The sequence below is a fragment of the Platichthys flesus genome, chromosome 23 (assembly GCF_949316205.1).
Source record: "Platichthys flesus chromosome 23, fPlaFle2.1, whole genome shotgun sequence".
Lineage (NCBI taxonomy): Eukaryota > Metazoa > Chordata > Actinopteri > Pleuronectiformes > Pleuronectidae > Platichthys > Platichthys flesus.
In genome coordinates this window covers 14,707,807-14,730,864 of record NC_084967.1, presented here as the reverse complement: position 1 = coordinate 14,730,864, position 23,058 = coordinate 14,707,807, and the positions used below count along the sequence as shown (strand labels likewise).

Here is a 23,058-nt window from a genome sequence, read left to right as displayed (position 1 = left end):
AAAATGTGCACAGGGAGTTTTCCTGACGTTGAAGCAGACAAACCAGAGAAAAAATCCCATTCAAATAAATTCTCTTTTGTTCAGTGACAGTTTTTGACTTTAAATTTGTGATTGACATAGATTTAAAAAAAATTAATCCATAAGTATTATCAGCAAGTGAATATTTATGAACCTTTTGGAATGAGATTCAGAGTTTACTTGGAGCTACAAGAGCTTTTCTTTTAGAGAAAAGACAATGCAGTAAAGACGTGCATTTGTATAGAGTGGCCAATATACATTGGTCTAGGAAAGTACATTTTTATCTGCCCCAAAAAATCCATCTTCGTCACGTTATATTCCAAATAACTTTTCAACAAATGCAGTCCGATATAACATTACCTTAATTAACTCTCAAGAGGGTGCACTAAATATCAGAAACACCTCTGAAAGCAGTAAAGGTCAGAAGCTCCAAAAACTACAGCCTCCGAAATGACCAAGTTTAAAAGTAAAATCCTCCTGAGGACAAACATTTAGTATTTTAAAGACTGAGGAGCCGAGTGGAATCAAAGCCCCATTTCCGTCTCGTTATTCCTGCAAAGCGGCTCCAGCCGAGCCCCTGTCACCTCCTCAAATCACATGCAAATGTAATTTTGTGTTACCAAGTTGGCTGCATCAGCTGCCCACCCACCTCCCGGGATATTTGCATGTGAAGATTGCACCGCTACACCAGTGAGAAGGTGGAGGGAGGAGCTGTGAGGAGGGGGGCTGAAGCTGTGATGGAGCGGTATGTACCCGAAAGGAAATTCATATTCATCGGTTTGTCCTGGGAAGCTTGTGGGACAGCACAGATCTCAGAGCAGCTGAACAGTCTACCAGCCCATGACTGTCAGATTGATGGATATGCAATGGAATACTGTGGTATTTGGGCCAAGATACTTCTGACAGAGCCTCCACAAGTTTTTACGAAACGTACATATACAATTATCAGTGATATAAGACAGAAAAAGCAACACCCACTGCTCCTCTACATGTTTAAGTCTCTGATAATTATAGTCATAGAATTGGAGGATTGTACATTTGCTATATTTGCTCTAGTGTTCCAAGTACTGCTCAATAACAAAAGGCAGAAAGTGCTTTTGCTGTATTGTATTTTACAATCCCCTCTGCCAGTCGCTCTGGCAGATGAGCTCACAGTGGTTGTTGAAAACACCATATACTTCACAATCTGTTTTCCCACTTTCTGCTGTACAGTCCCTGCTCATTGAATGGATCGAGACACGAACCATTTCAACAGGTTGACCCAAGCCATTGATTGGATGTGAAGAAATAAGAGCAATTCTCACAAAGCACCAAATGAGCCTTGAAAAGCTCCTTCATAACAGAGCACCTCACAAACAAGACCAGAGAAAACCTGGTCCAAAAATGACAGCTTTTGTTATATTATTTTTGTTCAACTAGTCAAGACAGGGCTGAGTCAACAGACCTGAAAATTAATATATGGTCCTGAAATTCAGAAAGATTGAACCTTGTGATCAGATTCGACTCAAACATGAAGCGAGAGACTTTATTGAACTAAACTCTTCCAGGATTGTCAAGATGTGAAGCGAATTGGAGCCTGAGGGTTCGTCTGCTTTATAGCAACCAATGTTCCCTCGTGTCCCTTTTCTGCTCTGCAACCTGCGATTTTAGTATTAGTCTGGAAATGTAAAGTGACAGACGGCACTTAAAAGGTTTTGTTCCTTCAGGCAGCTGGATTTCAGAGCCAGGAAACAACCAAGAGCATTTTTTCATTTGCATCAGGGTAAGTTAGTTTCAGCATAGATATTGACCTGACAGACTTCAGCCAGAAGTGGAGATGGACAAAATGAAAATAAAGCTTAAAACGTATTTTTTATGTTGTTGGGGGGTGGATGACGAGTGAAGGTGTGAATGAGATTGATTGACAGTCGGGCCGACAGTTTGGATTTAAATGAAGCTTGCGTGCACACTCCAGTCACACCAGAAAAACACTGCATCAATTCCAATCATTTCCATCAGAGAAATTATGCTAAAATAATACATTTTCACAGGGTAAGGAAAAAAGGGATGCAATGTTCTTTGTGTCAATATAAACTGCTTTAAGAAATAATTGTATAATACTGATGTTAAATAAAAGACAGGCTTCTAGGAGTGAACAATAGATTGTTAATAGCCACTCCTATCTGAGGTGAGTTCAGGACACACAAGGGAAAGAGCAAGAGAAGGAGTGTGAGAGAGGCAATGGGGCAAAGCCAAGTCTGATCCTCCCTCAGCAGCCGCCAGATGACCCCCCCCCCCCCCCCCCCCCAGAGCCGCTGTGCAGCACACAGCAGCTGCCACTGCCACGTGTATTACCTATAGATTATTCCAAGGGAGATAGAAAACTCTCAGTCCTTAATTGACAGGCACAAAAATACTGTACAGCTTGACTGCAGTCAAATCGGAGAGTGACTGACAGAAAGCTGTTCCCATCACAGGAGCAAGAGGACCTGTCACAATTGGTGAAGACCCACTGAAGGTATGCCGCCATCTTGAGTCAGTGCAAGTGCCATCACTGTGAGTCATGTTTATATTTAGAATGGGGAGGAAGAGGAGCAACCAGGCGACTAATGCACATCACCTTCCCCAGTCGAAGCATTTGGCTGCATGTGTGAGGGAGAAAGGGAATATTTGACTGCGTGTGTGGATGCATGTGCTCCACTGTCTGACCTAGAAAAAGGCAGTTGCACCAATCAGAAGATCCGTGGCAGTTGGGCAACACACTCCGTAGTATAAATAACTCGCCATGTGCCAGTTGCCTCGGTGATTACAGAGCAACAGAAGCAGAATAATGCACTTTAAAAACAATAGGCCAGTTTATGCTCCTGTACAGCAGGTGGGGCTACAGTCTCCTGGTCAACACTCAACACATGCTGGTACCTGGAGGGGCTCCAGATAATATCCTCCTAGATGGGATTAGGATTGACCGGGGCCAAAAAGGATAATTATTTAGAAATTAATTGATACACAAAGTCCAGTCTTCAACATTGAAACTGAATAATTGCATTATTAACGTGAACACAGGGAAACATCCGACTAATTGGATGATATTTACAGTTTACATCATCTATCACAAACATCTCATACTGTTTTTCTTATCAGGAGGATGGAACCTTATAACAGTAATTACAGAATGTACTAAAATATGCCCTTTTCAATATGTCTATAGCAAAATGTGAGTTGTTCAAAGCTTCAGGATCTTTCTCCAACTAATCCTATGCACATTCAGTAAAGGAAAGAACAGGATTCATCTCATTGCTGTGAAAGCCTGATTGCGTCTAATGCTTCATGCTGGTGCAGCGAAAACCACGTTTTCTCTAAATCTGATGATTTTGAAATGGAAAAATCACTATGGAAACTGAACTGGACAAGTGTTCCTATTTCTGTAGTATCTGAAAACTATATAAAAGATTCTTAAAGCCCACAGGTTTCTAATAACATCAATGTCACAGCCTTGCAGGGCTTTGGATCAAAATCGTCATGTGCATTCATTGTTGAGGTTCCTGTAAAACTACAGAATCGTATTCCTGGAAAATACAGAGAGTGGAGGAGAGAGGGCTAATTCAAAAAATTAAAAGGGGACACGATAGTGCAATAGTAGAGTACTGCATCAGAGGTAATTTGTCTATTTTTCTAGTTTTTCCATAGTTGTTTCAAAAGTACATATATGTACTTTGAATCCCGTTTTTCAGGAGGGAATCTGAATGGAGGTTAACGTGGGATCTTGATGAAGAGAAAGGGCAGATAACTCGGGAAGCGGCAGAAGAAGCTTTGACCTTTTACTGGTCGTACTGGAGCCAGAGGAGGGGCAGGGGGGTGGAAGCTCCTGTCTGTGGTGACGTAGAAGCGCCTCAGATCTTTGGCATCTCTGCCCCTTCTTTCTCCAGACCTCCACCAACCCCCAGGAGGCGACTGGGCGTCAGGGAAGACTGTCAGGGTTCGAGCCGCTGACAGGTCTGGGCGGCCATCAGGACGATTACCAGGAACTTCACCACTCATCGTATGGGGGGAGTATCGGACAGCCGCTTTGGACAGATGAATTTATATTCCTCAGAGAATATTCCTTCACCCTCAGAAATCTGTTCAAGGGCACGAAGATGACATTTACCATGATAAGCACGTTTTTTTCTCCGTGGTGTTTTCATATAACCAAGAAAAACACGCCTTTACGGTGATAACACCATAATCCAGATGAGTTGCATTGAATCCTGTGGCCTTTTCAATTATTAATAGCAAGAGTTTGTCAACAGCATGCTACCCGATGAATATTAGATTGTGTTATTATATTACGTGTCACCGGGTTGAGATATATCACAATAAACCCTAAAAGCAGGTTTTTCAATGTGAAACTCCAAGCTCTTGATGGTGGGCTCATTTCTCCACAGTTAGAGTCACATCTTTGGATTTTTCCTGGTATCCCGTCCTAGAAGGTACCTGAGGAAAGTGAAAGTGGGCCTCATGAAGGAGAACACGACTCTGTCTGGTGCTCATTAAGAACATTGGAACTCTCATCAAACAGACTTGGAAAGCGGAAGAATCTTGTTTTCATCTCTCCTGCTAAAATTTTGAGACGAGTTAAGAGACTGCACAGCTTCTCCTCCGCCGACGATTTTCTCAGGAGATTTTTGGCACATTTAGACAAATTAGCTTGGTACTGAAAAATTAAGCGGCAGCATTTCAATGCAATTTGAGGCGAATGTCAAAGCATAACTATCTTTCTTTGGGGAGCTTTCAACCTGATGAAAAACAAGACATTTTAATACAAAAATTCTTCTTCCCCCCCACTATTTAACAACTGCCAAGGAAACACGCAGGAAAGTTTGACTACACCCAGAGGCCGCACCCAGGGGAGGACACTTCTGTTTCTACCAACGTAGCTGGAGTAAACATCTGCCTCTCAAGATGAGGATGTCATGGAAATGATAATGATGTTCTCCTCATCAGGTGTCCGACAGCCTGTTAGTCACAGATACAAATACAGATTCAGGTCTTGCCAGATGTATCCAGATCCATACAAATCTACTGCAAACTAGATTTAAAACGTCTTTATATCTGTAACGGGATGTGTGCCTAGGGCTTTAGGCTTCGTAAATAGTATCAATCCATATCCACTTTAGCAGCATATGAGCCCTTTGGTTTCATATCCCATGAATCTATGAGGAGAGACGGGGTCTGCTCACTGACTTTCATCAAGGCCGATTAGTCCGACACTCTGGATGCACCGCTTCCCGTTTTGGAAATACTGGGCTGTGTTATGCGTGGTTATTTGTCTCTGGCTTCTGTTTGGAAGATGCCTGCTTGTTGCTCAATACAGGGTATTAGCTTTAAGTGAAGGAAATGGATGTTGACAGACTACACATGCACACAGAGTGGAATGTGCTGCTGCCATATTGGTAAATCAGAAATCCCTGGAGCCTCGCGCCGTTCTTCTTTGTGAATTCAGCTCTTTAGAGTCGGAGGCTGACAAATATTTGGAAATGACCAACAGCAGGAGTACAAGCAAACATCTCACCTCCTCCCTGCTGACAAACATAGGAATGAAAAAGAAACATATTCTGTACCATAATTTCTCTCTCTTTGAAAATGAATCCTAAAATTAGTAAAATAGCTTCTTTTGGGTGGGGGAGTTGAACTCTAACATAAAGGGCTTGGGTTCAGAAAAAAGCTTCCAAATTAAACACTTATTATCCATCTTTGAACATGCAAATGTGTGTAAATCTTCCCATGTGTAATACATTTTTACAACCACTCTTCATTTAATCAGGGAAACTCTACTTATATGTTGATGACATGTTTGAATATGGGTTAATATACTGATTAGATGTCATTAACGTACTTCTGGTTAAATAATTTGCATTCTTTCTTGTCGTGCCAAGGATTGAGATTCCAGAGAGCTCAGAACTTCTATCAGAATAACATGAGGTTTATTCATTATTAATCAACATTGAGTTTTAAAATTCCAAAGGGACGTCTTAGCCAAAGATCTCCTCCTAAGCTTGTTATTCATGTGTGATTATCTTTGAGGTATTTCTGGCACTCTGTAAAAAACCTTAAGGTGTTGCAGGATATATGTTCTCCCTACAGAATAAACTGTGTGTGACTCTAACCTGTTTTTTAGTCGACATCTTATTACACATTTGCAGGATTTTTTTCTGTTCTTATCAAGACAGTATTCCTCAAGGTGACCTTGAACCTTAAAGGAAATCTATGGTATAGTTTGAGTGCTTCCCTCCATGGCAGTAAAGATAATACCTGAACATGGCGCGGCTAAACGCAGACGGTCGATATTGTTCCCAGGTATTGATTTTGGGATTATTACATCACCATTGTACATCACAAAGACGCTCCCAGGCCCCCTGCAGGTCACAGTTATGGAGTAAAACGTGACACGTGCAGAGAAAAAAGAGGTATGGAGAGAGAATTGGGCGTTTTGTGGTGCAGTCCTTCAAATAAGTCCTAATCCACAGGACAAATGAGAAGGAGTGTTACAGATGCGTGTTGAAAGGCCTTTGCCGCTCATCTATTTTGTGGCACACCGGCACACCACCGGCCAAACACACATCCCCGTGTCAAGTCTCCACGGCCCATCAATCTCTGCTCATCCCAGAGAGTCCCGTGAGCTGATAAAAAGCTAATCAAACCCCGGGCCATGTAATTCATCATTGGCTGCTCATGAACACTCTTATCTTCCCTTCCTTCCCTTCGCCCCTTTTTGGCAGCACCTCCATTTCTCTGACGAGTGAGGCGTACTGGTGCTGACAAGCCAACAAATCAAACCTGTCCCCAGTCAATACAGTCGTTATCGGCCCCATTAAAATGCTGATATATAATCATATTATTAGACGTTTATTGATGGTCACATGCATGATTGATTTTTATGTTTATGATTTTTAAGTCATGGCTCCATTTTTCATGGGGCATTGTGTGTTTTTTTAGTGTCACTGCACTTTGTTGTGAGCGGCACCTTTGTGCTCAGATACCGGTGCCACACTTCCTCCTCTAGTCGGGAGGAGGAAGTGCAGAGAGACAGTCGCTCCCTCCTGAGCTGCTGTCGCACTTCACTGAGTTTGTCAATAAACCTGCCAGATGTGTGTGTTTTTGTTTGATACCTGCTGTACATTTTCTTGCAGAGAATCCCATGAGAGATATTGGACAATGTTTAATGAATCGGCTTATGCATTGATAAACTGTAAAACAACTTCCAAGGGTTAGGAAGAGCCGAAAATCTCCATATGAATACAGACCATTGACATAAGACACCTTTAAGAACCTATAATATATATTAAAAAAAATGTGTGTTATGTTCTATGAGACTCAATAATCTAGAATATAATCCTAAACCCAACCCTGTGTAAAATAAAACAATCTATTTCCAAAGCCCCAACTCGAATACACAACCTCGCATCCTCAGCTCCATTCAGATGCATCTCACACAACACATCCTTTCTAATGGCCAGAAAAACCCAAGGCAACAACACAAAGAAGGTCTCCGGTTGGTGAAAGACGGACTTAATGAAGGTGAAGTGGAAACTACATGGCCTGAATACAGTATCCTCACACTCTGATGAAGGAGAAATCATTAACACTAATGCATGTGCAGGGCATACCGAGGATGAAAGGGAACCAGTCCATTATTTCGGTTGCAGTTATTGAAGGTTGCCACTACAGCAGTGGTGCAATCCCATTATTGTAAGTGAATGAATTACGGGTATGCCATGCATTCAAATCGAGAGGCCAATAGGTGGCTGATGCCAGGGAATCGCTGTGATTTTGTATTTATGCCTAATGAATATTTGCGGAACCTTGGCTGCCAACCTCAGAGGAGGCTCTTTAAAGGGAGGGAGGAAAATCATTTTATGGTGAATTAGAGGAAGGCGGAGCGTTTGCCTCATGCCATGGCTTCTTCATGGCCTGTTGTCTTTGCTCAATTTTCAAAACCTCGGATGTTCTCCAAAGAACTCGTCATCGAATATAAAAAAAAATTAAATTTTTGATATTCTATTTTACACAGAGCCTGTGACTCAAGCATTTCATTGCCAGCGACTGCTTAGTTGTTATCTCTGTGCATTTCATAATAAAACTCTTGAATCTTGAGTCATCAGTTCAGACAAAGCTCCTGCTCCTCTGTTTGTCAGGACCTTCTCCTGGATTTTATGACTTTTAATGGCACCAACTCTTCACTGCATTTGTTATGTAAATTGAATTAATTTTCAAAACAGCAGGGGGACATTTTGTTGAAACATGTAATTCATCCTTTGTGGTGAGAGCAAGTCACATTCATCTACTAGAACTGGTTTTCTAAATACCCTCTGAGAGCGTGAGGACGCACATGAATACTGATGATGAGAAAACGCAAATACACAAAATTCTGTGTGTTGTTTTTTTTCCATTTGATTTGCATTTGGGACGACGCAATGGAGAGTTAAGCAGTCCTTTCTTTTTTGTTGTTGTCGTGAGTGCAGGCGGGAGATGTCCATTCGTGGTGTGGCAATCAAATATGTGCACTCAGTGTATCGTCTCGGATTCACTGGGTCTCCTCCACTCTGCCCATATCTTCACAAAGTGGACAAAAAGGGAATGAAAGACAGTGTGAGGGCCATCTTTCTCCTGGGGGGGGGGGGGGGGGGGGGCACACTTCAAACACATGCTCTCTCTCTCTCTCTCTCTCTCTCTCTCTCCCTCTCTCTCTCCCTCTCTCTCTCTCTCTCTTTGTGTGACAACATGGAAATTTTGACATTTCTCTGGCTTGAGTATTCAGCATTGGGATCTGGTGCTTTGAGACCGGTCCCACATGACGGAGGCTGGATCTGTATTTCTTTTGACAATATTTCACATAATCCAAAGACCATTGTTAAAAAGACCATCAATTATATTATGACTATATTAATTGAGATTTACACTGTGTGGAGGCTTCTGTGGCCTGAGGATTGTTTATGTTTTTATCCAGATAATCCACAAACCAGCAGATTTAGAAATGAAGCCTGAGCTGGATCCTCATCTCCCACCTTCTATCTTTGACTGGCACCTGTCAGCAGCGACACCTTTACTTCGACTGCGTGGGCCCATCCACTGTGTGCTTCTAGTCCGTCATTATAATATCCTGTCATCAAGTGAAATGCAACCTTACACAATCACAAAGAAACCCAGTGTTTGGATTTGGTTACAACACTTAATTATGGATCTTGCAGCATGCCTTTAATTTGCTTTTGATGGCACATGAGCTCAGCGAGTCCCCGACAACACAAACAAAAATGGATACCCTCTGTGATGCCCAAGTTTATTTCAAAGAACATTCATCAATTGAAAACCGTTCCGTTCAGCCATTTAAACAAACGCCGCCGCTTTGATCTTGGTGCAATTTCCCTCTGGTCTCAAACTTTCTGCTGCTTTCATCTGAGCGCAGGCTAAACGAGGAGCGCTGTCTGGAAACAGGTGTTCTGGCTGTTTGATGTTAGCCCACGGTGGTCCGACCGGTTGGGAGACATGAAGCCACCGTGACCCTGTTCTGCAGATCGGTGACGCACCACGCCCGTCCTCCTTCCTTTCTGATGGAGCAGCCAGGTGCCAGAAACACACACCTCTGTGTTGAATAAAAAACATCTGACACACTGACTCCCGGACTGATGCTAGGACGGAAAGAATGGGTCCCCCCCCCCTCCCCTCTCCGCCCCAGGAAGGAGGGGCGGAGAGGCATCAAACTCAACTCTTCACACAAGATAATGAGAAAGTTTCGGTGAAGTCGGCTGCTGCAGTAAAGATGGTTTGTTTAAGAGCATAAACATCCAAGAAACAGAAACATGTTTCTACTGGAGCAGCAAGATTTAAACCAATGTTCCATATCTCGAAGGCTCCTGGAGATAATCAATACGTTTTGAGGGTATTGAATAATAATTTGATGATCCACTCAAATTCAAACCTGGATACAGCACCTACCTCCATCAAATGCCAAATAACTGCAACATTAAATAAGAAGAAAACATTTCCCAGATCTGCAGTTGGAGTTCTTCCACCAAGTTTCATAAAAATCAGTTCAGTAGTTTTTGCTCGACATCAGGAGCCAGAACATAATATTTTTCTACATGAATTACTTAGTATCGTAGTAAAGCCCCATTAATATCATCCCACTTTGTCATTAACAGACAACACAACACGTACTCGCTACACAAACACACCTCCTCTCAGTGACAGACGGCATCTTCAAGTCAGCGGAGGTCAGCTTCAAAGCGAGTGAGAAATCGGTTTACTTCCTACAAGACTGGAATAAAACAAAACACAGCTCCGACACCGACTGAGCATCAAGTTATTTTTATCCCCAGACGAGCCGTGATTCTGATCCGCAGGCTGGCACAGCACCAAGACCCCGGGACCCAGCGTATTTAGCCACGCATCGATTCAGCATTTAAAAGACTAGTTCGCTGGCTGTGTCAGATTACAGGAGCCACTGCCCCTTTAGAACCTCTGAGCAACAGCAACAAATCCTGTTTTAAACAACAATGCAACGGGGACTGGGTTTAAGCACTCGGTGAAGGTGGAGGATTTGAAACGCACACGATCTGACCCTGTAGGAGTTTGTGCCGCTCGACCAGCAGATGATCCGATTTCTCTGTGAGAATCTGCATCACACGTTCAATAAATATTGTGTCTGCTGCGGGATGGGAAGTCATTCGAATGGATCTGTAGCGGTTCCTCTGAGACACAAACATGTCAAGCTCACACACATGCCAGAGAAAATCAACACAACAGTCAACACAGAACACAATCGAGCCTTCGTAAGACATCCTAAGAGACGTTAAATGATTGAAATTAGACCCCAGGGAAATGGATGGTGCTCTTCCTTCTTTTCTTACTGTTAAATCATTCTTTTGGAGCACATCCTGCAGAACTCAACAAACCAGATCATGCCCTGTGGCTGTGAGTTTTCCTCCAAATCTCTGTGTATGCATGGTTTACCCCCGGAGAGGGAGGTTGATGGACAGAGCGAGCAGGGGAAGCGATCACAAAGAGGCTGCAGGAGGCGTCAGAGGGTAAACACAGAGCCAGTTAGTATGTGGTGACCCCAAAGCTTGAGATGGAGTCATGAGTCATCGACTGTGTTTACTGTACACAGCATCAGACAACGAGACAACACAGAGGGACAATATCATTCAGTGGCCCACCCCTCTGAGACACAGGGTCAATCAGAAACTGGTGATTTGCAGTAAGGAGCCCGGAGGACAAGGGTGTTTCATTCGGAGGAGGTGAATTTTTTCCCGGAAGCACTTCACAATCACGCAAACTGTAAATATCAACACAGAGCCGATGAGGGGATGGAGAGGGGCGGAGACAATGAAGCCTGACAGAACACGTTTCAGGGATTGTTAAGCTTCCCCCAAATAAGAGTCTTTCTAATTAATTTCTCACCGCTCGACTGCTCCGGGGCTGAGCTGCTGATAGAAAAGTACAGTATCTTGATTTTGGCTTCTTTTTTTTTTCCAATTTTCTTGAGGCAAATTGTGTTCAGGAAATCCAAAACCCATGTGCACCAACGTGGAACTGAGGCCAATTAAAGTGTTTTTTTAACAGGTCTGCAGAAATTACCATGTCAGGAGTGATGCCGTTTATTTGACGCTCAGCCGCTTCTCGACAAGTTCTTCAAAAACTAAATTCTGAGATGTTTAATTAGAGATGATAATCTAATACGTCAACTTTTTTTTTTAATAAAAAAAAGAAGTCATGTGTGATTCTCCAGAGAGACCAGACTTCAGGCTGCAGCAACATCTAGTGGCTGTGAGGCCTCATTGTAACTGCTCCTCAAGTCTACATTACATACTGTCACCCTGTACAGAACCCCCCCCCCCCCCCCCATGACAGAAGATGTTTATGTTTGTGTTTTTAATCAATTTAAAACCAAGAACACATGGAAGTAAGAGGTCCACTGCCAGTGGGGAGATATTCAGCTGGTCTTCTCTGGTGCTCTGGCCCCACAGGGACTCTTTACAGGGCTAGTTCACTCAGAGTGGAAGGATGGCCTCCGTGGTTATTGATTCAGGCCCCTTATAATTTGTGAGCAGGTCCCATCGGTGCTGCAGGGCTGATCACAGCGAGCACGGTAGTAAACAGTGAGATGCTGTGACATTGAAGTTGCCCTTCCGGCAGCCTGACGAGTCAACGTGAGTTTGTGCTGCTACCAGAAAACAGATTCTCTACCTGAGAAGGATTGGAGCAATTTTCTCTGAAATCATGGATTTGACAAAAATTGCTGGCAACAGCCTGACAGAGCAGACAGAGTAAAGGCCGGCGTACATGCAGAGACACACTTGTTTCTACAACTGGCAGAAAACACAATGCCTCATTGATTTTGTGCTGCAGAAGGAAAAAGTCTTGCTGGCTTAATGACTCCAATTTAATTGAATTTAATTGATTGTTTAATTAATTGGGACAATGCAATTCAACATGGTTCCAAAACCCAGCATGAAACAGATGGGCCGCATGGAGATTTTATAGCTACTTCCTCTTTTCAATGTTGTCCCTGCTTCTCTCCACTGCTGCTGCTAGCTCTTTGTTGAGGTAGGTAATTTTATGTTTTCGGTGGGAGACAGGAATCGAACCGACGTCCTTCTGGTTCACTTTGCTTACTTCTTGTGGTGTCTCGGTCTATGGTTTACATTATACAACCAGGTGAATGAAGTTTGATTTCAACTGGATCAAAACGTTTTTCCACGCTGTTCCACTTACTTCAAATAATCAACAGATCTTCACACAAACAGATTTGATTCCATTCAGGTTGAACTACATTCAGTCGGGGGTTCTTGTGCATCCTCTGCCCCGATGATTTATCATCTGGAACAGCCTTCCCGAGTTTGCTTTGCGATGAACAATGCACGCATAATCCACGTTTGTAAGTGGCTGCCTCTTCATTAACAACATTTATGAAATGAACGTGAGGAAATCCATCATTATCGCAATCACCAAACCCTACGGCGGGTGCAAACTCGTAATCTCAGGCAATTTGCATATGCAATTAGTGTAAGCCTCAAGGAAAGCATGTGATTGACAGGACTGAGAGGTTTCGCCTCATTGGTCGGATTGAACCCGATTCAAAGGAGAAGCACGGCCCGACTTTGAGGGAAGAGCTTGTACGTTATATCACCCAGGACGTGTTTAGATACTACAGGAGGTGAGATACTGTTTGACAACTTGACCCTGGACGTCCAGAGGATTGCTTTGAACAATTTGCCAATACACAGAAAAAGCATGAAGCGACAGTCCCCAGCTCTCGTCTTCCTCTCGCTCTCATTCTGTCACCGCTTCCTCTTCAAGGTTACTCATCTGGCTGTGGAGTCAAAAATCAATGGCAAGAATCTGAGGGCTGAGGGTTACAGGCTTCCAACCGAGTCCTGTGCCGTACAAATGGGACACGAAGGGGACAGCCATGTTTCATTAGAAATTCACGGCCAATCTATTTTCCAGGGAGGGAACGCGGAATGTCAAGGTAATGAGTTAATTTGGGAGATAAGGAAACAGCAAATGTAATCTCGGAAAATTGAACCAGCAGCAAAATGGCTCCTCAAGCCTGAAGCCCACCCCATCGAGCAGAGGGGGGGAGAAGACACTCATTATCATGATGGTCTCAGCTCTGCTCTCTCTTCAGAACTGTGAATAAGGGTAATCATCCTCTAAAATATAGTAAAGTTTACCCTGAGGTGTAAATACTTCCCCTGCTTCAAACAGGCCAGAGATCAGGCCTTAGAGAGAGAAGCAGTCAAACAGCTGAAAGAGAGCACAATAATTCCTGCCACTTTCCCAAACCCCAGACCACCCAGTGGGCCAGCATTATATCAAATTTAAGCAGATGCCTAGTTATTATCCCCAAGTGGGCAGGGCTGGCCCCTCGACACTGGGGTAATGAGTGTTTTTTCCTCCGACTGGGTGGACATGTTTTGGAAGAAAAGGCCCCGGTCGGTCTGCCCCCCCCAGACGCTTGGCTCTGAGAATGAACTCTGCACAGCATGGACCTCTGTGCCTCCACATTTGCATCACGCTTCATGGGAGTCCAGACACGTCAGGGATGAGGGGGCTGGTGGACAGTTGATGGTAAACAACAGCAGATGAATTTCTGAGGACACTTTGTTACAGATCTACTTTTGTTGGTTTATATTCTGGTAATTGACCACGGCTGTGCTGGCTGGCTCTCCCCCCCTCCCCCCCCCTCCCCTCCCGAGTGAAAGCATGCATGTATCTGAGGGGTGTAATAGTATGCAGGTTAAATAGAAGGCACAGGGACGTAATGAGAGCAGCTTATTCAGAAAAAAAACAGACGGATCAAATAGAGCCGATGTGCCACCGCTCACACGTGTCGGCTACAGTACGGTGCTAATGGGTGAGGAGGAGGATGGGGGGGTGGGGGGGGGCGGCTAGATGACAACCTACAGCAGGCAGGAGACTTGGTTGCCATGGCGACAAACAAGGATGTTTGTGTTACAGGCGAATCTCGGCTGTCGGCGGCGGCGGAGGGGGGGGGGGGGGGGGTGGGGGGGCACACATGCTGCCCGACCGGCGGTGTTGTAGAATCGGCGGCGGCGCCAGAGACGGGGGGGAAAGGTGGGGTTCGCCTCCCCCCTCTGTCACCTGGCGCTCCCTTCCAATCTCTCTCCTCCACAGCGGGGCTCAGCCACACTGTAGGGGAGGGTACTGGGAGGGGGGGGGGGGGGGGTCCTGTGTAACTGGTAATCAGGGACTGACTGGTTCCACAGCTAATGAAGCTTTGTGCGTCGCTGTGTTAGAGAGACGAGTGAAATCATCTTCACAGTGGGGTCACTTGAGATTATTAAGGCTGTAACGCTGATTATGTGCCCCTGCATTTATTCTGTTTAATCCATCCACTGTGAGTGTAATGAGCCTGCAGTGACCCTGACTGGTGGCAAAACAACACGGCAATGGGAGGGAGTTCAGCAAGTGGCCTCCTCTCTATTGACAGTGGACTGGAAAAGGGAAGAGGTCCCAAGTTGTCTCTGGGAGTTCATGGTTCCCAGCACATGTTGAAATGTCTGTGACACATTACAAATCCACCAAGGTCATTTGTGTGGCGGACGGGGCGGTGCAGGGCGACACTGATTTTAATTGCTTTCTGTATCCCATCGTGCTACTGTATCTCGCACACACTGCTGGGTGTCATGTTGCTTTATGAGTCATTCATCCTCCGAGGGACCTGTGGCTGAGCCAGTGGGCAACTTACTGGGACGTGGTTTGTTCTGCTGGCTCCTCGTCGCGCTGACGGAGGCTCTGGAGAATCGTGAGCTTGAAGAATGTGTAGAAACACAATCAGCCTCTCTCTGCCACAGATGAGACTCAGTGTGATGCTTGAGTTGCGTGATGTGTGTCATGTTGCTCAAATTGATGGATTCGCCTTTGTGCGAGTCCACATTTCCTGTGTATGCATCATAATCCCCCCCCCCCCCTATGAAAATACCAGGTGTTTTTCTTTTATGAACTAATGAATAGGAGATCGACTGAATAATGGACGCTGGTAATTTTGATTCTAGGCTCATCCCCATGCTGGCACTTACACTGTCAGTGCAGAGTGGCTAAATCAACAGGGGACCCATAGCGGAGCACTTCTAATCTAATCATTGCAGACTAAATAAGAATGGAACAATGTTAGCCAACAAGCCAGTAACAAAAAGAGCAGCGCTTTGTTTCATTCCTCCTGACACAACCCTGGAGGGGGGGGGGGGGTGTCCCTGTTTGCCCTCAGGACTGGGTGGATGTGCCAGACTGGTTCAGGTAAGTGCAGAAGAAGAAGGATTGCTTTTTTTTTTTTACATATTATTACATTCATGAAACATTGAGAATGTCCTCCAGGGCTTCTTCTTTTCTACCGGGTGCCCTTCAGTAATAATTAATCCACTCTTTCATTGGGCAAAGGGGATGTTTCACCCACTATGTACCGGCAAGGCTGGGGGCTCAGGAGGACAGACATGGAGCACAGGGGCCAAGCGGACGTCCCTCAGCGGTACCACACAGCCAGATGGTATTAATCTCTAATAACTTCCACACAAAGCACCTTCGGGCATCAGCAGGAGGAACACTACGGGTAGATGGTGCGTTTTACCAGCTCGAAGAATGATGCAGGATATTAAAAAATTGTAGAAGGGCAAAAGCAATTTCCTCCGAAAGGGGATTTTAAAATTACAGCTCTCAGACTGGAAGTAAGTTTTGCCATGAAATAATTCTCTTGTTTTGTACGTGAACACCTAAGATAACTTCTTTAATGAAAATCTCTCTGACAGACTGTCATGACAAAGGCATGAAATAAAATCTCCTTAAATACAATATATTTATGGCTGTGGTGGATTCACGTGAAGAAATGGATTCTTGAAAATGAAAAGACATCCTGCGATTTCCCCCAGACAGATAATCCTTAATGAAGTCATTGTGACAGTAATTTACTTCCCTCTGAAACCATTAACTTTCTGTATGTGTGTGTTTTCTGAGACGTACCGTGGCTGAATCAGAAAACCACAGCAGATGTATCCAACACGGACACAGTCTTTTTTTTACTGGCTTCATTACACATTGTTCAGGCTGTGGCAGTGATCCTTCTTGACTCGCTGCGATGTGACGCCAATTGTTTTGACTGCGGTGCAGCTGATAAATATGAATTTAAATGCAGCCACGTCGTACAGCTGGAAGAATGGGCTTTTGTCCCCAACCACACAATGCTCTGGTTGTTGTGAGCAAAATGAAAACACCCTTTTAGTTCTGCTCTATTGTGAGCAAAGGTCCTGCTAATGCTCTGTTAAATTCAGCGGCTTTTACGCCATGTGATGTTAATGGAGTCAGAAAACATCATCTCAGAGATGCTCCTTCTCGCATCTTCACTGCCAAAGGATTGTTGTTATGTTTGTGCACTGAACGCCTTGTTTATCACACAATGTGTGTATTTTCTCCTGCTTTACTTGAATAAAGTTTGGCGTTTTTGCACATGGCTTCATCTTGTTTGCCTGTTAAGCTGTAGTCGCTGTCACTGCTGATGCTAATGACCTTTCTATAGCAAACAAGTGCTTATTTATATTTAAATTATTCAAATTATGATTACACAGCTCGTCAAGTGGTATAAAAGCTTTGTCTGCCCACCCTCAGGAGCATAATTTCATAAATCAGACTACCTGCATTAAATGGCATTTGAAAATAACACAAGTGTGTGTTTTTGTTTAGCTCTGTCAATAGATTGTGTGAGTTTGTGTGCGTTTGGATTGATCATGTTATCTGAGCCTTATCTCGGTGGGTCGGCAGAGATCAGGTAGTCCTGAGTTCTATACACTCTGTCAAACACAGAGATTCAAATCTGGAATTAGACCGAGCCTATTAGCCTATCAGTGATAGGCCTTAAGAAAACACCTATACCAGTTAGCTGGGCAATAAAAAACTATGAGGACGACCTCCAGGGTAAATGAAATTACTTTTACACACATTCGACTTATGTGTGCTCTTTGCCGTTGAGGCTAATGGACAATTTCATGTTGTTTGTGTTTGCAAGTCTACACTATTATTTGTCTAATTTTGCTGACAGTGTGGTGAAGAGCTTAACAGTGAATACCTTTATCGTGAAGCCCAAAAATCGTCCTTTCAAATGACAAATTCGTAAACTTTGCTCAGTGTTGAAGTTTTAAGCCATGTCCAGCGTAGAGGAGACATTTTGACGGTATATAATAAAAACATTGTTGTACAATGTAAACGCAACGGCGGCACGGTTCATTTGCAAAACAATATTGTAGGAAACGATCTCTGCCGGCTCCATAATGGGCAGAATTGAGTATCTCATTTTCCAAGAAGAAAATAAACAGTTAATAGAAAACTGATTACATACACCTTCATTTTATTTAGTTGAAATTTGCTTCTAATGAAATACGTTGTGAGGAACAAAGCATATTAACTTTTTACATCATTATCATTTCATGATTTGGAAACAATTTTAATGACAAATTGATCAAGGACTGACTCATATTCTTCTCATTCTCACATCAAGGTCAGTTGTACTCTGCACTGCATTAGCTTGACACTGTAAATAAGAGTCATTACTCTATATTAACAGTGTTCAATTAACTGTACTTGACCTACTGTGTGGCTGCAGCAAAGTGAGGGAGACAGTAGTAAACTATAATTAATATTCAATCAATATCAATTAATATTCAACGGCAAGGGGCCTCGTTATTTCATTAAGCTAATTAAAAATGATACTCCTGTTTATCATGAGCAAACTGTAATTAATGGTATTTATCTATATAAGCAATGAGTGTGATGATACAAGCAGGCGAACTGGTGCTGAAGCTTCTCCACCAGTATGAGCTGGTTTCTGTGGTGTCACTGATCTGTGCACATCCCTCCTCACAGGCGCCCACCACCACCACATGGCCACACAAGGTCAAATCATGAGTGGGTCTATTTATACCCTGCGTTTTGTACCGCGGAATAAACAGCGGCCTCATTATCTTTACTGTCCTGCCTCCACCTCCCATCCGCCCATCGCCCTCTGTCTCCTAATGAACTGATGAGAAGTGAGACGCTTCAGACAAAAGCAAAGTAAACCTGGCAGATGCCCTTAAATATTCTGAAGGCCTTTAGCTTTTTGGAAAGTTCACTTGAGATAACGCAGCCAAGACAGAAGGTTAGCACTGGACATCAAGATCAGGACTTCGGGCCTGTACTTATTATTATAAACCCATAAGCAGGTCATAAAAAACATGACGACAGATGAGTGTTTGCCTCTGTTCTCTCATGCTCAGTGAAAAAAAACACTGAAGATGTTAGAGAAAAAAGAAGAAATTGATTTAAACAACTCGTGATATGAAAAACCCTTTTGGATCTTACCAGCTGAAGTCTTGATGACTTAAGTTGAATCTATAACTTCCTTTCTCTGCAATGTACTGCACATATCTATATTTTTGTGTTTTTTCTCCAGTCTTGTTGTTGCTATTTTTCCTGTAATTTGAGTCAACTGCTCTGTTTATTATGATAATGAGCCAGGATGTCATCTCCTGATATCTCCCAGGCCAACATATTACTTGTTCATTTTCTGGTTAGTCACCCTGATGAAGCCCAGTGTGCTGCAACGCGTAAATGCATATTTTATCTCAACCATGCATTAGCCCCACTAATAAAGGGGCTGTTTAATTCATCCACAGACAATGTGCCCTGCTTTATTTCCTGTTCTTGTATCAGTAGAGGATAAATGTGAAGCTTTTAGCCAAAAAGGAAAATTCATAGTCGGTCTTGCCAGTCAGCTCCAGCGTAGGATTCATAGACTTTCACATTCTAACCGAGTGTCTGCTAAGCCAAGTGCAACACCTAGAAATACAATTTGGTGTAGAAATTCCTCTTAACGTCAAATCAGTTTAAAATTCTTATTCCTAATGTAACGAAAAGGAAAAGGAACAAAGAAGACATTCGGTGGCAGATCTCTTAAAGCACGAGAAATAGCCTCTAGCTGTTTTCAAAAAAAATTGTCAGCCAACAGTCTGCGCTGGATCCATCAGCCTCATCCTGTCTGATTCAGTTAGTGCTTATGAAATGGAGCATCTGCAGAAGCTCCCAGAGAGAATGTAAACATAAGCTCTGCCTTGGGAAAAGAGCTGAGGGGTCATTTAGATTTGGGAGGGTGGAGGGGTGGGGGGGGGGGAGAAGTGCTGCCTCACAGTCTCTGTCACCTGGTAACAGGTTGACACACGGGAGCTTCCTGGCTAATGTATTCTAAAGCACGAGGCTAAACAGAAACACCTGAGCAACCCCGACCTCCCCTCCCCTCCTCTCCTCTCTCATTGCTTTCTCTCCCGCTGTATTGGCTCCTGCTGCCTCCGGAGATATTAGGTAATCCTGGAGCAGGCGAGAGGTGATAGGCCGCCCGTCTTGTAATGACGCCATATTTGTCGGAGAAGCGGCGCTACAATCACCACGGATATGCTTGACATGTTTGCCGAGAGCCGGGAGACATTTGTTCCTTGTGAACTGTGCAGCGGCCAATCGTTCTATCAATGAACCTGTGGAAGGTGATAAGCCACCTTTACAGCAAGGGGGGGGGGGGGGGGGTTCCCACCCATCACAAAAGCAGAGATACTGGGTAACATATGGAAGTCAAGTTGCTTTTCAATCATATCAGCTCACGCCCATAATCCTAAAGCTATGACTATTGAATTGATTATCACTGGTGAGTTTAAATAATAGATTGTGAACAAAAGGTGCAGTCAGGAACAAAAGCATGCAAGAGAAAAGTCAGAGGGAGAAAAAGAGAGATGTCTTGTTCCCTTTTCAAATGACATTACAGCTCATTTCCAGATCAATAGCTTTCCTCTTTCCTCCCTGCTCGAGATAAACCCATCACAACTGAAGGATGGAGGAGTGGAGGAATACAAAAAAAAAACAGGGCACCACAGCCGGCCCATTTTATCTGATGGAGAGAGGTGAACAGAGGGATTAGCTTCCACGGGATGAAAGCGGCTCCTCGTCTTCCGTCTCCATTCCCCTCCCTTCGCTTCCCTCTCCGCCCACACATCCACAGCATGGTCTCCCCTCGCAACCAGGAGAGGCTTCCTCTATACGTTGCAGCCGATCTATTTATCCGTCCAGCTGCCAGCTGCGCTCCATCCTCTCAGCAATGAATAAAGCACAAAAAAACTGTCTGCTGCACATGGCACTGAAAAGCGCGGTAAAAATGGGCGCCAAAATTGGTGTCACAGAGAGGGGCTGGGAGTTGTGGCCAAGTGTAGTTCCCCTGTGGCACCCTCGAAGCACCCACCCTTCCTGGTTGTGTCACCTAGACACCGGCAAATCAACACAGATCACAAACACCCACAAACCAACAGGAGACTCCCCATTTCTCTCTAACTTCTGGGTGACCCGAGGAGGAAAGGCGCGCTCTTACCTGGCAACAGCAGCACACCTTCAGCTTCAAATCTGCTCGCCTTGACGAGGAGGCACGCACGTCAGGAGTAGGGGAAGGGAGTCGTGGGAACAGAGAGTGTAAGTGTGTGTGTGTGTGTGAGGCTGGCAGAGAGAGAGAGAGAGAGAGAGAGAGAGAAAGTGAGAGGTGGAGCCTGGTTTCGGAGGAGAGAGGGTGGAGGAGACAAAGAGGGCTGGATGATGACTCTGCCTGCCGTCTGCACAGCCAGTCTTATGGGAGCAGTGTGTATGGCGCTAGATCAACTCCTATTCAAACACAAGCAGTGAACGCACCCCGTGCAAGGATGGGAGAAAGAAACCCGGGGCAGATAATGGGGGGGGGGGGGGGCAGGAGGAGGAGGAGGTGCGAGAGACACCCAAAGCCAGCATCGTCACGCGGTAGTTCCAAGGAATCCCTCCAGTAAGAGGGGCACTGCATCACGTAGTCCTTGACTGTGATTGGCTGGGTAATAGAGAGATGCCAAGGATGGTGGACAACGCTGTGTAACCCAACATGACCCTTTCAACACATATTAGTATGCCCCGTCTGCGCTGCTGGGCCCCTCCGGGCACCAGTCACCTTCAAGGACACTAAAAAAACAAATCCCCCTCCCCAAGGAGGATGTGAGAGTGTGTGTGTGTAAACATGTGTTTGTCAGTTCGTAGTAAGCCATGGCCTGCTGTTGCACATGGCTCACACAAGTACACAAAAGCCCGCACACACAGATCATCCAGAGAGGACATTCCCATGAGGGAGAGATGATTTCCCCAGAGGAAGGTTGAGCACGTCAATAGAAAAGTCACAAAAACATCTGCAAGGACAGATCTTTCATTGGAGTGATTCAATAAGTTGTCATGCCCACCTAGAACCAATGATGAGGTCATATTGAGTATAGACAACTTTTTAAAGGCAGAGCAATAATGATTTCTCCGCTCTTATTTTGAAATTAGACACTTCCAATGTTGTGCCACATCTGTGTTTGCTCATGTAATCATTATGAAAATGATCACCTCAAATCTTCCAATCAATTTAGTAATTATTATTCACATTTAAATAAAATTATGATTAAATCCTCAATCCTACTAAAAGGCGTCAAAGAGGAGGAAATGAAGCAGCTGAGACGTGGCAGCAAAGTGATCATGTGACGCGGGCTTCATGAATATGCAAAGTGGCTGATAATGCCATCTTTAGCTGCCTCAGGTAGCTGATGAGGTTTTTTTCTATTGGCTGCTTGGCATAATCAGCAACTGGTAGAAACCCAGGCAGAAGCATTAGGAGGGATCTGTGTTTGTGACCCAGAGTACCCACAATGCAGTTCGGCATGGGGATGACATCACCTTTAAATGTTTTCATGTGGTGTCAGAATCATCAGGGAAATTTGTTTACAACTGGGATAAATTCCCATGGATGCCACCTCAAGTTAGAACAATAGATCGGAAAGTCAGCAAAGACTTGAGTCCACGAACTGGTGATATCAACTCTTATACACCTGATTTTTAGAATAAGTGCAGCATATAGTAGATTTTATTGTCCTATTACTTAAGAATGGAAAGAGTTGTCGCGGTGTTTTAATGCTTCAAACACTAACACAACAAACAAACGTTTCTGAGCTTGAGGCGGAGATGTAGTTGACCGTGGTTAGCGTGCCTCTCGCTGCCAGCTGTGACAGACTCCAGCAGATGAATGGAAAGATGGAGGGAAGTGCTAATTATTTTTCTGAATTTAAAATTCAAAGTGACACAGATGTCAAGAAACGCTTGGGTTTACTTGATTCAATTATGTTGTCTAATGGCATTTTCAACAGCTAAATAGATGGTGATATATTCACAATATGGACACATTAGCATAACAGCATGTACTTGGAAATATTTTCTGCAGGGTAAACACAACAAACTGTTGACGTCCAAATGAAGCAATAAAAACTCTGATTTAAACGTTTATCTGACAAGGACTAAATATAATTTCCTTAGGAGTGTCAACATAAACAATCAGTACAAAGCAAAGGTAGAGGATGAATTTTAGAGTTTAAGCTTCTGCAGACAATATTAAATCCGAAGTCCTGGTTACGTCTTCAAATATACGAAGCACTTAGATTACATCTTATACTG

At 44.0% G+C, this 23,058-nt stretch overlaps 1 protein-coding gene across 1 annotated transcript in view; it reads right to left on the bottom strand.

Annotated features, from left to right (window-relative positions):
• syt1a (synaptotagmin Ia) overlaps positions 1–21,027 on the bottom strand; it is a 113,270-nt gene extending 92,243 nt beyond the window's left edge. The window contains exon 1 of the mRNA XM_062382439.1: positions 20,933–21,027. The gene's annotated coding sequence lies outside the window, so the exon portion shown is untranslated. The remainder of the gene's footprint in view (positions 1–20,932) is intronic.
• Positions 21,028–23,058: the final 2,031 nt, after the last annotated feature.